Consider the following 14,423-nt stretch of genomic DNA (forward strand, 5'->3'; position numbering starts at 1 on the left):
TTTCATCCCATCAGAAATCACTTCTCAGAAATCAATGGTTTTCTTAGATAAGGAGCTAGGGCTGCAAATTTCACCTCTAGAAATTTCCTCTCCCTCCGCCAAAAGGAATAAGCCATATTTAATTTAAGTTCTCTTTAGGAACTCAGCCTGAGCAAGTTATTTAATTCATGTTAAAAGGCCTTGAGGTAGAGGTAAAAAAAAAATTATGCTCAATTCATTTTTTAAATAAGAACTTACCGAATCCTTCAACTTCTTCCTAGATGTGGAAGATTTTTTTAAATTATTTAGCCAAGCCTTTGATGTGTAAGTCATAAACCTACGATAGATATCTCCTTCCTTCCATTCCTCCCTGACTCTTGGATGAAAGAGAAACAAACAGAAAATTAAACAAGGCCCCACATTTGAGTAATTTCATAAAAAATTAACATGGGGTAGGGAGTGTTGTTTATTTTGGTGGTCGCATTAGTACAAACTTCTTCAGACACAGTAACTTTGCTTTCTGGAAATTCTTCCAGGACTATTCGGATCATCAAATGCATTCAGGAAAAAGCTTTACTCTACTGAAGCTTTTATAAGGAGACCTTTCATAGGTAAAACTCCCACCAGCGCCAAATAGCTGAATAAGGCACATGTGATTCCCTTATGCAATTCTGCTGCTTTAAAAAAAAAGAAATGAAAAGTTTTAATCTGTGTAGAAAAAGCAAAACAAACAATGCTTCTTCTTCTTCTTCTTCTTCTTCTTCTTCTTCTTCTTCTTCTTCTTCTTCTTCTTCTTCTTCTTCTTCTTCTTCTTCTTCTTCTTCTTCTTCTTCTTCTTCTTCTTCTTCTTCTTCTTCCTTCTTCTTCTTCTTCTTCCTCTTCTTCTTCTTCTTCTCCTCCTCCTCCTCCTCCTCCTCCTCCTCCTCCTCCTCCTCCTCCTCCTCCTCCTCCTCCTCCTCCTCCTCCTCCTCCTCCTCCTCCTTCTTGAGAATTTGCATGGTATGGGGACAGAATAAATCACAGTATTTGTGGCAGTAGTCACACCGTGCTGGAAAAAGGATGGAGGAGTGATTTAACAGAATAATAGAGCTGGAAGGGACCTCGGAGGTCTTCTAGTCCCCACCCCAGCAGGAGATTCTATACCATTTCAAATAAAAGGGTTGTCTGCTCCAGTCTCTTCTTAAAAAACCACCAGTGATGGAGCATCCACAACTTCTGAGGGCAAGCTGTTCCACTGGTTAATTGTTCTAGATTGGATATTTCCTTGATTAGAAGGAAGGAGGGAAGGAAGGAAGGAAGGAAGGAAGGAAGGAAGGAAGGAAGGAAGGAAGGAAGGAAGGAAGGAAGGAAGGAAGGAAGGAAGGAAGGAAAAGAAGGAGGGAGGGAGAAAAGGGAAGAGGAGGAGAGGAGGACGAGGACGAGGAAAGGGAAGATGTGTGGGAAGGCAGGCAGGCAGAGAGGGAGGGAGGGAAGAAGGAAGGAAGGAAGGAAGGAAGGAAGGAAGGAAGGAAGGAAGGAAGGAAGGAAGGAAGGAAGGAAGGAAGGAAGGAAGGAAGGAAGGAAGGAAGGAAAAAGAAGGAGCAAGGGAGAAAAGGGAAGAGGAGGAGGGGAGGAGGAGGAGGAGGAGGAAAGGGAAGATGTGTGGGAAGGCAGGGAGGGAGGGAGGGAAGAAGGAAGGAAGGAAGGAAGGAAGGAAGGAAGGAAGGAAGGAAGGAAGGAAGGAAGGAAGGAAGGAAGGAAGGAAGGAAGGAAGGAAAAAGAAGGAGGGAGGGAGAAAAGGGAAGAGGAGAGAGAGGAGGACGAGGACGAGGAAAGGGAAGATGTGTGGGAAGGCAGGCAGGCAGGCAGGGAGGGAGGGAGGGAGGGAAGAAGGAAGGAAGGAAGGAAGGAAGGAAGGAAGGAAGGAAGGAAGGAAGGAAGGAAGGAAGGAAGGAAGGAAGGAAAAGAAGGAGGGAGGGAGAAAAGGGAAGAGGAGGAGAGGAGGAGGAGGAGGAAAGGGAAGATGTGTGGGAAGGCAGGCAGGGAGGGAGGGAGGGAGGGAGGGAGGGAGGGAGGGAAGGAAGGAAGGAAGGAAGGAAGGAAGGAAGGAAGGAAGGAAGGAAGGAAGGAAGATATTTTAAAACTCTGCGCAATAAAGGCAGGGTTACCTCTGATGTTCCCTGCCCTCTAGAATGGTCAAGAGAAGAGAGTGGTCAACATTGTAACAAGGAAAACTGAACCATAACATGTTCTGTGGAAATGAATACACAATGGTTTGTCTGTCCAAGATGAAGTGTCTTTTGAATAAACACAGCCAGGGCTGAGTTCATTATTGCTCTTTTAGAAATATTGCTGCATAATCTCCATTTACATAATTGAAGGCTTATTGGTTCCTTCTTTTGTTTGCACCAAAGGCTTTGTAACTGTGTAATGAAAAGCATCTGAGAGAGGAAAACCAACACGGAGGTACAAAAGAATAATTTGTCAGGCATATTAGTAATTATAAGAGTAAGAGAGAGAAAAGGAATAGCAAAAAGGTGTTGTTGCATGCTTGTAACTAACCTGGGGATATATACTAATGCCACCATCTCCCAAAGGTGCAGGCAGGATCAGAAGATATAAGATCTGCTGTGCAAAAATCTGGAGGATCAGATTGAATGGCAAATTGCTACCAAGTTAGTTTGGAGTTTATAAAATCACAATTTGTCGTAGTGGTTAAGGATTAGACTAGAAACTAGGAGTTGAGTTAGGTCAAGAATACTAGAAATGGTTAATAGATGTTGGAAGTATTTCTTTTTTAAACAAGTTTTGTTAATTTTAAAAAACAATACACAAACAAACAAAACGTAGAATAATAACATAGGACATCTTTTCTAAAACAAAACAAAACAAATAGAACATCTTATTTAAAGACAGGGTCATTCCAAATTATCACATTTCCATACCAACAGAGTTTAATATGTATATTCATCTTATCTGTTCAACTTCATATCTTTTCCCATTTCTCCCTTTCCTTCTATTCAATTATATTTCTTTTGCCTTAAATTGTATATATTCATTATATCCATCTGTCTTATTTAAAAGTTCTCTAGATGTTGGAAGTATTTTTTGAGGAGGAGGAGGAGGAGGAGGAGGAGGAGGAGGGGAGGAGGAGGAGGAGGAAGAAGAGGTTGAAAAAGTTGTTTTCAGAACCAAGAATTGTCCAATGTTCTCTATAAAATGTCACCACACATTCCAAAAACCTAGGTTTGCACAACAATATTAAGGTTTCATCTAAAATGATTCTGTGCATTCTATCACTTCAAATTCCAGTTCTCTTCTTTGGCTAACTGTAGCCAAAGGCCAAAGTAAGAACTACGTTCCAATTTACCCAGCAAGTGAATGCATATGAACATTTGTGCACTTGTGGCACATGAACGACATCTGACAATATAAATCAGAAGGACACAGTTCAATGAAGATCCTTAATTGATTCGAGTTCTCACAGCTGTAGAAATTGGAAGAATCCATTAAATCCTGAAGATGACTATTGGCAAGCGCTAAACTCTTTCAGAGTGAAGCTGAAAGGAAGAATACACAATGAAATTAAAGAGCACCCCCAACCCCTTGCTAAACAGAAAGGGTATCCATGCATGTTAGCCTGGTCTGTTTTCCTGGCTTCTCCTAAACTTTTCAAGATTCTTATTCTCAGCAGTAATTAAGTACATCATTAAATCATGATGGTCTTTAATATTGCCATCGTACACAAAGAGATTGAAAATGAAAACATCGACCTGAATTGTTAAAGAGTTTGTGTGGTTTCATTTCCTAAATTGAAGGCCTCAACGTCTTGATCTGCCCAGGGACTTCTGATGGAAACAACAATGGCCTTCAGCATCGGAAGTAAGGCAGCCAACTTGGGCGGCGGGTTGGACTAGATGACCTACAAGGTCCCTTCCAACTCTGATTATCTATTATCTGTTAAGCCTCTCACATCCCATATGATTGATACACAACAACTTTGAGAATTGTGATCCCAACCAGGGATGGGCTGCTACAGTTTCACACCGGTTCAGGCGAACCGGATGTTAATTTTACATCCGGTTCGCTGAACACATAGTTGCAATGACTGGCTAGCCCTGCCCACCCCACCCCTTCTCTCCCAAGAGTTTCCACACAGCCCATTTTGGATCCCAGGTAAGTGCAGGGACCCCATGGAGGCTAGGGGAGGGCAAAAAATGGGGCTCCTGGTGGCTCCAAAAGGCCGGAAACAGGCTCATTTCCAGCTTCTGAAGAGCCTCCAGAGCTTGGGGAGGCTGTTTTCGCCCTCCCAGAGGCTCAAGGAAAGCCTCTGGGGCCCAGGGAGGGCAAAAAATGGGCCTCCTGGAAGTTCTGGAGGCCTGTTTCTGGCCTCCAAAGAGCTTCCAGAGCCCAGGAAGGGCAAAAACAGCACATTCACATCCGTTGTGGTGCAGGAGGCTGACTAGGCCATGGCCACCACGGCCATACCCACCCAGCAACTGGGCAGAGAACTGGTTGCTAAATCTTTTGAAGCCCACCCCTGATTCCAACTATGACCCGGATGACTGACTAGCTCCAAAGACATTCCAATGGGGCTTTGAATATGGTCCATGGAAGTCTTTCTTGCCTCCTTCCTGTTTCTCAACGCCTTTGACATTTTTGTAATGGTTTCCCAAGCCATTTTGAAAGCTACAGATGTTAGGGTGATATTGTTTTCCTGGAAGAAATATATCCCAAATATTGATTTTCCTCCAACAATATTAGCTTAATTTCCTCCAACCTCATTGGCTTAACACTGAAGGACTTTTTACATGATCTTCCAAATCCTATGGACGAATGGAACACCAGGAATATATATATATATATATATGAGTCAATTCTTCCAATGTTTTATTAGAACCATTTGTTTATCTATTTATATATCTACCTACCTACCTATTATGTCTTTCTCATTTATCTATCTCTTTCATCTTGCTATATTTCGTGCTCTATCTTTAGCTCTATCTCTCGTTTTTACCTAGTTCCATCTATCTATCTGTCGGTCTGTCAATCTATCCATCTATCCATCCATCCATCATCTCTCTGCCTGCCTGTCCATCCATTATCTATCTATCTATCTATCTATCTATCTATCTATCTATCTATCTATCTATCTATCTATCTATCTATTTCTTTGTCTCTATCTCTCTTACCTCTCTCTACCTATCTATTTCTTTCTATTTTTCTATCTCATTGGGATTTGGGTAGCATAAACAATAAACGAACACACTTCCAGTTTTGCATAACCTCTAAAATATCTTCAAATCCTAAACCTTCAAAGGAAATTTCCTTCCCATAATTCTGTCTCTCTGCTTCTTAGGTCTCAATGCCTTTTTATTTCTCCCTTTACTTTTTCTCACTCTAATCAGGAGGCTGCAGGAGGTTTGTCTCCTTCCCTTGGTACATGTACCGTGTATGGCTACTACCTTGTTTTAAGTAATAATCAGTTACTCAGTATAACTCCCAAACTGATTTGCATGATGTTCCTATGAATTTCATAAATGATTGTCAGGTATTTTGAATCCAGTAGAGGTCCAGAGGAAATTACTTAACAAGCTCTTGAGAGACTGAGGGATACACAACCTAATCTCACTGGACAGTAAAAGATATTTTACGTTTTTATTTTTTTAAAAATAGTCTTTGTACTCAACTTTAAATAGATAGATAGATAGATAGATAGATAGATAGATAGATAGATAGATAGATAGATAGATATATAGGTATAGATATGTAGATATGTAGATATGTGGATATGTAGATATAGTGAGGGTGCAGCTATACCTACTATATATTTATTTAGCTCCAGATACATTAATTCCAGATACAATTGGCAGACATAGACATAGACATAGCCGAAAAGGCATTAAGAGTTATTAACCTAATCCTATGTAGCTTTTTCTCTGGTAATATCACACTACTAACTAGAGCATACAAAACATTTGCTAGACCAATACTCAAATACAGCTCATCAGTCTGGAACCCACATTACGTATCTGATATTAGCACAGTTGAGAAAGTCCAGAAATATTTCACAAGAAGAGTTCTCTGCTCCTCTACTCATTATGCCACCAGACTTGAAATTCTAGACCTAGAAAACCTTGAATTACGCCGTCTTCGATCTGATTTAAATATGGTATATAAAATCATGCATTGCAATGACTTATCTGTCAATGAATACTTCAGCTTCAACCATAACAACACAAGAGCACACAATAGATACAAACTCAAGGTTAACCGCACCAAACTTGATTGCAGGAAATACAACTTCGGCAACCGAGTGGTCAATGTCTGGAATACTCTACCTGACTCTGTGGTTTTTTTCCCCAAACCCAAAAAAACTTTAACCTTAGACTTTCTACTACTGACCTCACCCCTTTCCTAAGAGGTCTGTAGGGGGCGTGCATAATACTGCTGACAATAAATTTTTCTGGATTATCTGCTGCTGGTTCCTACTTACTAAGAGGGCTTAACAGGTATGTCATGGAAATGTCCTTCATGCTCTCTGAACTTGCTTGTTTTCCCACAGGGATTTCATTACCCAAACTAGGTAACATTATCAGTGCTAGAAGGGAATTGGGTTTATAGGGAGGAGGAGGTTGGGAAGGGGAGGAGGAGGAGGAGGACTCTAGGGTCCTTGGTGCTCTCTGGGCTTGCTTGTTTTCTTGCAGACCTTTCATTACCCAACTAAGTAACATCCTCAATGCTACAAGGGAGTTGGGTTTGCAGAGCGGAGGAGGGGGAGAGGGAGGACTGTGGAGTGCTAGAAGGGATTTGGGTTTATAGGGGGGAGGAGAGGGAGCAGAAGCAGGAAAAGGAGGAGGAGGACTATAGGGTCCTTGGTGGTCTCTGAGCTTCCTCCTTTTCTTGCAGAGAAAAGGTAACAGCATCAGTGCTAGTAAGGAGTGCTGTTTAATGTCAGTTTATATTCTGGTGACAGTTGTCTGCGTGGATGGGGTTGGTCTCCTTGGTTGGGCTGTTTACTGTTGGCTCTTTGGCAGTTTCTTGATTGGGGTATTGCTTACTTATTGATTGTTGGTCTGATGTTAACCCTGGAGTTTGAGAGAAAAGAATTATAAGTTACTCTTTTATAATGGAATTTTATGTAGTTAGATTAGAAGACTCTTCTTTTCTCTTTCTGATGCTTTTCTTGTTAGCTTCCTCTTTTTTCTTTTTCTGCATAAAACCCCCACCCTAAAACCTAAAATGTGTTCAGTCACAAGCACATGAGACATTGTTATAAGGGACATCCTCCCGAGGTAAGGCCCAGCAGTGAAACAAGATAAGACACTGAAACACAGAAAACAATGTCATGTTGACTCTCAAGCTTATATTTTATTTTCATTTTAGAATATAGGGAATAAGGGTGTGGGTGGGGAGGGCCTCAGAGGTATGGCGTGTTCTGTTCAGGGGTGTAAAATGTAGTGTTTGAATAGGGAAGCTTGCTCTTCTTGTACCCAATCCACTTTGGAAGGGACTTGAAGGCCCGTTTGCAAATGCTTATTTTCTTTAATAAACCTTTGAATTGTGAACCAGATCTGTTTCTGTGTTATGAGTATTGAATAACTCGGTTCTTACATCTCACAAATTCATCCATGCTGTTTTGGTTGCTGATTGCTGGTGGAAAGGCTCTGGAGTCTCTTTGTTCTCTTTTGGGCTGGTTGATTGTCTCTTTTGCATAGTCTATAGATGCTATTCATGTCTAGGTGTCTATTGATGGCTGATTTGTCCGCATGCCAGGCTTCTAGAAATTCCCTAGTGTTTTGGGATTTAGCCTGGTCTAGGATGGTCCCATTTTCTCAATTGAAACTAGGTTCAATCTGTCCAGATGTCGTGAAATTAAAGCATTGTTTTTTTCATGTCCTCTGACTGCTGGTTGGAGTTCATGGATGCATTCTGCCAGAGTGGATGACATAATTGAGTGCCCTGCTTTTAGGAAATCTCTTTCATTTTAGGAGTTTACTTTAGGTTTCCCATCGTTTCCATAGGTGGGTTTGTCGGCGTGGGTAGAGATGTGATTGCTGTTGATGGTGATGATAATGACAGAGAAGGAGAGCATGTATATGCCAGTTCTGCCCTTCAGGAATACAGGAAAGATGTGCTTTTCAATATATAAAAGAAATAAAAAGGAGCCTCTTCAATTACCTTTCATTTTGTTTTCAATCTTTAACTTAGCTGGATGGCTAAAATGGCAGCTTGTGAAATGAACTCCAATCTAAAACTTAGCACAGTTTCTCTCTCTGCCCCCAACCAGGCACAATAAAACTTGCACTTATTTATTTATTTATTGCACTGTCCTGCTGTTCCAGTTCTTTCTTTCTTTCTTTCTTTCTTTCTTTCTTTCTTTCTTTCTTTCTTTCTTTCTTCCTTCCTTCCTTCCTTCCTTCCTTCCTTCCTTCCTTCCTTCCTTCCTTCCTTCCTTCCTTCCTTCTTTCTTTCTTTCTTTCTTTCTTTCTTTCTTTCTTTCTTTCTTTCTTTCTTTCTTTCTTTCTTTCTTTTTTATTTCTTCTTGAGGTTTAACAGGAAATTATGCTGAGTTCAATAACGCTTTCTGCATGAGTGCCAAACAGAACGTCTTTACAGATTTATTACCTATTTGCTACATTCCCTAAAGGAAAAGGAATCAGACAAAAAAGGGGTAACCAAATAAGATAGAAAGCAGAAAAACAATGGGACATTTAATTAAGAGAGAGAGAGAGAGAGAGAGAGAGAGAGAGAGAGAGAGAGAGAGAGAGACCATTCAGGCAGCAAAAAGAGGATGGGAAAGCAATTTTTGCAAAATGAATTCAGGCTGATTATGGAAATGCCAAGGGTTTTATGCTGCCGTTAGTTTTATTTTCATGTTGCATTTTAAAAGATTTTTTTTGTGTGCGTGTGTGTGAATACACAGATTTACATATAAACTGCTCAGGGAACTGTTATTACTAAGTGGGATATCAATATTAGGAGTATTTAAATGGATAAATGAATAAATATTACCAGAAAGCCGCTGTAACCATTCAATTGGTTTACTTTATTGGTTTACTCGCTAAGAGAAAACAAGATATTCTGGTTTTGGCCTCTGGTGTTGGTGATGAGGTGTGGACACATCCACAGTGGTATTTATAAAGAAAATGTGTATAAAATGTTTTATAGGTGTCATTTACCACTGGCAAGACTAGCAAAAATGTTTAAAAATATGTCCACCAAGTGCTGGAAATGTAATCAAAAACTGGGCACATACTATCACCTGTGGTGGTAAAAGCAAAAAAAAAGGGGGGGTGAAAATACATATGTGGTTAGAAAAAATGTTAAAACAGCATATAGATTTTAACCCAGAACTATTTTTGTTAGGCATAATACCAGAAAAAGTATGATAAAGAGAATGTATATTTGACATTGTTGGTACATGGTGGCTCAGTGACTAAGTGTCAATCAGAAAGGTCGGCAGTTCGGCGGTTCGAACCCCTAGCACCACATAATGGAGTGAGCTCGCGTTACTTGTCCCAGCTTCTGCCAACCTAGCAGTTCTAGCATGCGAAAATGCAAGTAGAAAAATAGGGACCCCTTTGGTGGGAAGGGAACAGTGTTCTGTGCACCTTTGGCTTTTAATCCTGCCAGCCACATGACCACGGAGACATCTTCGGACAGTGCTGGCTCTTTGGTTTTGTAACAGAGATGAGCACCTCCCCATAGAGCCAGAAACAACTAGCAAGTGTGTGTGAGGGGAACCTTTATCTTTACCTCATATTCGATATTATATGTTTTAACAGCAGCAAGAATTGTATTTGTTCAACATTAGAAAAGCAAGGAAACGCTGACGAAAGAAGATGTAATTAAAAAAATATTGGACTGTGCAGAAATGGATAGATTAACACCGAAGATAAAAGATAAAGAAGACACAGAATACTTTCGAACTTGGAGGGCTTATTTTATCAACAGTTGGACAACAGAGATAGAAATTGGGAACTTAAGATGTAAATGAATCGACCCAGATAGTACACTGTTCTTTAGGCACGTATCGTATGTAAAGAGAAAACCAATTAAAATATTTTTAAAAAAAGAAAAAAAGAATTGTTTTTCATCATCTGTGGTCAGTTTGTTTTCTTATTTTAGCCTTCCTTCTCCTGACTGACATTTCTGGAGCTTCCTAATAAACCTATTTATTTTTCCAAGATCAGACATGTTGGGTAGGGCTATTATGCCTGCATTTCGATCCTAACCGGCCCAAGGGAGGGTCCATGGAGATCCTTTCCAACTCTGTTGGAGGTCAATTTCTGCAAGCATACCAGGGGGTTTTCTTCATTCCACCAAACTGACTGTCAACTCATAAAACGTTCCTATGCCTGTTTTCAAGTTGCCATAAACAAGGGGGTGGGAAATCTGAAGGAGCAGTATGGGAGTAAAACCAGAAGTACATTCCACCATTATCTTAAAAAGATTGTAGCCAGGCTACCAGATCTTCTGCCCCCGAAAATCCTTCATTGGAGAACGTGATTGACGACACCCGGCCTGTGAATGTGCTCCACTGGAGAATCTGATTTATGATACACCCTGTTCTGTCTCACCTGTAGCCACGAGGTGAGAGTCCAAATTTCCAAAGAAAAATACACAAACAGACAGGAACAGGAACGACAGAGTTAACTTCCTTTGGCTGAATCCGTCCTTGGCAGTTTTCCAGAAGCTGCCTGCCAAGTCCGATAACGAGCAGAACCATAAATCAGAGGCGAACGCCACACAGATAATTTGTCCAAACTGCTAACTCAAATAAACAAGTTGACCCGAACAGGATTCAGAGCTAACATGCCCCCTTATATTCCCTGAGGGCGTGTCAGTCTCTTCTCTTTTACGTTGTATGTCACGTTTCTGCCTGCGTCTTTGCCTTGAATCAGACCAGCATTTCTCGGCTTGATCTTCAGCCAATGACTCCGGCACGCTCTCCTGATTATCTGCCGACACCTGAGGCACAATCAGGGAGGAAGATTCTGGGAGGAAGATGATTCCGAAACTTCCAGCAAAGCAGGCTCAAACCTCAGAGCCAAGTCCTCCTCTTCCTCCTAATTCCCATCTGTGTCTCCCAACAAAGCAGGCTCAAACCTCAAGACTAGATCTTCCTCATCACTCGAGCCTGTGTCTTCTGACAGAGCAGGCTCAAACCTCCGAGTCACAACACACCCAGTGGGGAGGAGACAAACAGGGTCACAGGTGACTGTGAATTACATATGCCAGAGTTGGCTTCATTTAGGTTAATGCCAGCATGTTGCTCATAATAAATCTTTTTTAAGCTTGGCTTGAGGCCCATGATTTAATTAGGGCTATCACTGGAACTCTGATACTGACTTCTTTTGTTTACTACCCTAATAATCTTCACTTGCAGAAGTACACAATAACGGAAGGGACCTTGGAGGTCTTCTAGTCCAACTCCCTGCTTAAGCAGGATACCCTATAGTATTCTAGACAAAGGGCTGTCTTCTTAAAAACCTCCAGTGATGGAAGACCCGCAATTTCTGCAGACAAAACTCTCCCACTGGTTAATTGTCCTCACTGTTAGGAAGTTTCTCCTTAATGGCAGGTTGCTTCTCTCCTTGATTAGTTTCCATCCATTGTTTCTCATCCTGCCTTTAGGTTCTTTGGAGAGTAATTTGACCCCCTTCTTCTTTGTGGCAGCCTCTCAAATACTGGAATGCTGCTATTCATGTCCCCTTTAGCCCTTCTTTTTTCTAGAAGAACCAAAACCCAAATCCTGCAGCCATTCTTCACATGGTTTAGTCTCTAAGACTTAAATCATCTTAGTTGCTCTCCTTTGCAATTTCTCCAAATTTTCAACATCTTTTTTTCTAATGTGGTGACCAAAACTGGATTCAGTTTTGGATTTTTTAAAAAATTAATTGGATTAATTGGATGCAGTTTTGTAATTAATTGTTCTCATGATTTGAAAATTCTCCTTAGTTCTGAGGTTGGATCTCTCTTCATTGATGTTACACACATTGCTTTTTTGTCCAGGGATGGGATGCAAATATTTTGACTACCAGTTCTGTGAGTGTGGCTCGGTGGGAGTAGCTAGGTAAGTGTGTCCATGTGACTTGGTGAATGTTCTGTCTCACCTGTGACCACGAGGTGAGAGTCCAAGTTTCCAAAGGAATATAAATAAACAGACAGGACCAGGAATGACAGAGTTAAATTCCTTTGGCTGGAGAAGTCCTTGGCAGTCCTCCAAAAGCTGCCTGCCAAGTCCGATAACAAACAAGACCATAAATCAAAAGGCAAACGCCGCACAGAGAATTTGTCAAAGCTGCTATCCCGAATAAACAAATTGTCCCGAACGAGGATTCAGAGCTAACACGCCCTCTTTTATTTCCTGAGGGGCGTGTCAGTCTCTCAAGTCAGTCCCTGATTTGACATTTCCTTTTACGTTGCATTTCACGCTTCTGCCTGCGTCTTTGCCTTGCATCAAACCAGCATTCCTCGGCTTGATCCTCAGCCAAGAACTCCGGCACTCTCTCCTGATTATCTGCCAACACCTGAGGCACAACCAGGGAGGAAGGTTCTGGGGAGGAAGATGATTCCAAATCTTCCAGCAAAGCAGGCTCAGAGCCAAACGCTGTCTCCCAGCAAAGAGGCTCAAACCTCAAGGCCAAATCCTCTCCTCTTCCTCATTACTCGAGCCTGTGTCTTCTAACAGAGCAGGCTCAAACCTCTGAGTCACAACAGTGGGTGTGGCTAAAAAATTTTGCAGCACCCCCCCCCCCCGTGCTCCACTTTGCCTCCTGGGCCTCAGGAAGCCTCCTGGGAGTCCGTTTTTACTCCCAGGAGGCTTCTCTGAGGCCCAGGAGACAAAAATGGAGCATGGGGGCACTACAGCACCCCCTCTGCGCGCACCCCTTTTTGCCTCCTGGGCCTCAGCGAACCCTCCTGGGCAAAGCAGTAAGACAGCGAGGGGATCCCGGCACAGCTGATCATCAGAACAGCTGATCATCGGGAGGAAAAAAAAGAAATACTGGTTCTGTTTTTTAACTAATGGTTCAGCAGAATGGTAGCATTTTTTTTACTACTGGTTCGCCTGAACCAGGCTGAACCGGTAGAATACCAACACTTTTTTTTGTCCTGCTCTCAGGTGCTTTGGAGACTCTCATGCACTGTGATCAGTAGTAAGTTACCCCATGTCTAAATGTCTAGCATGTGGCTGTTTCATGGTCTTTGAAGTCTAATTCAGATCCTAGGAATAATATTTGGAAGATAAGATACAAACGGAAGCATTTGCAACAGGCATCAACTTGTTACATTATCATAATCTTCCCACTTAAAAGGATTTGGAAAAAAATATAGAGAATCAGATCATTATTCCATTAACTGTGTATTGATTGATAAGCCTTGACAGCTTTGTTGATTAATAAAGTTTCCAGAAAGTAAATTTGAGAACTTCTGCATGCAAACTACCTTCTCCAATATTGGACAAGGTTCCTAGTGACTTGACGAGGAGGACTTTATAGAAATGCTTGACCAGGCTCGTTAGCTCATAAATTGTGCTATCAGATGCAAATGTCTTGGTTGCAAGGGAAGGGCATATTTAAAGTTCCCCTGATAATCATGACCTGATGGAAATTGTGCCCTCTTGCTAATCCATGTGGGGACAAATTAATCTTCAGAGAACAGCTACAAATATATTAAAGACTTCAAAGATCCAGGAAGAAGCTTCATGAATATGAAGATTCCAGTGGCCTTCACATCCGTTCTTCTGGTTTGTGAACAATGAACGGGAAGGAAAACAAGAATAGTAGAAAATGAATGAATTCCTGTATAAATGAAGTTGACAAGAGAGATTTGATCTCTGGGATTATGGTTTGAATCATTTGGGTCATGGCTTGCTGTTAGAAGATGGGTTGCATCTTACGAGGAGTGTTTTCAGAGGGCTGATTTCAGAGGGCAGAAGTTGTAAGGGGGAAGAGCAAGTTCCAGGCAGCAATCTCATTGACTGAGTGAAGAATTTGGATCATCATCTGGATCTGGGAATCCCCAAACCTGGCAACTTTAAGCTTGTAAGCATGGCTACCTGAGGAATTCTGGAAGTTGAAGTCCACAAGTTGCCAAGTTTGGAGGGCCCTGATCTGGATTATAGTTAATGCTAGAAGATGGTTGCAGGTTACGAGGATTGGGAAAACTGGTTTTGCCAGTTTTGCATGGCAGGTCTTTAAGTTGATTCCTTTTGGGGATGAAGACAAATCCCTGAGGGAAAGATCTGAGGTAAACATTTGCATGCTGCTGAATGGAAGAATATGAGAATGTTGCTGTAATGGGACCTATTAAACAACTCAGCAAAAAAAAAATTGGGAAGAACTTTAGCTCATAAAGTTCATGGCTGTTGTTGTCTATGCACTAATGGAAAATAAACACTATTAAACTTGAACTTTTAGTACAGGAAAGCAGTTTAATAGGGAACCAGACACCTTGTG

The sequence above is a fragment of the Notechis scutatus genome, chromosome 5, assembly GCF_049901735.1.
Source record: "Notechis scutatus isolate UNSWTSFEM ecotype Mainland chromosome 5, rNotScu1.2, whole genome shotgun sequence".
Taxonomy (NCBI): domain Eukaryota; kingdom Metazoa; phylum Chordata; class Lepidosauria; order Squamata; family Elapidae; genus Notechis; species Notechis scutatus.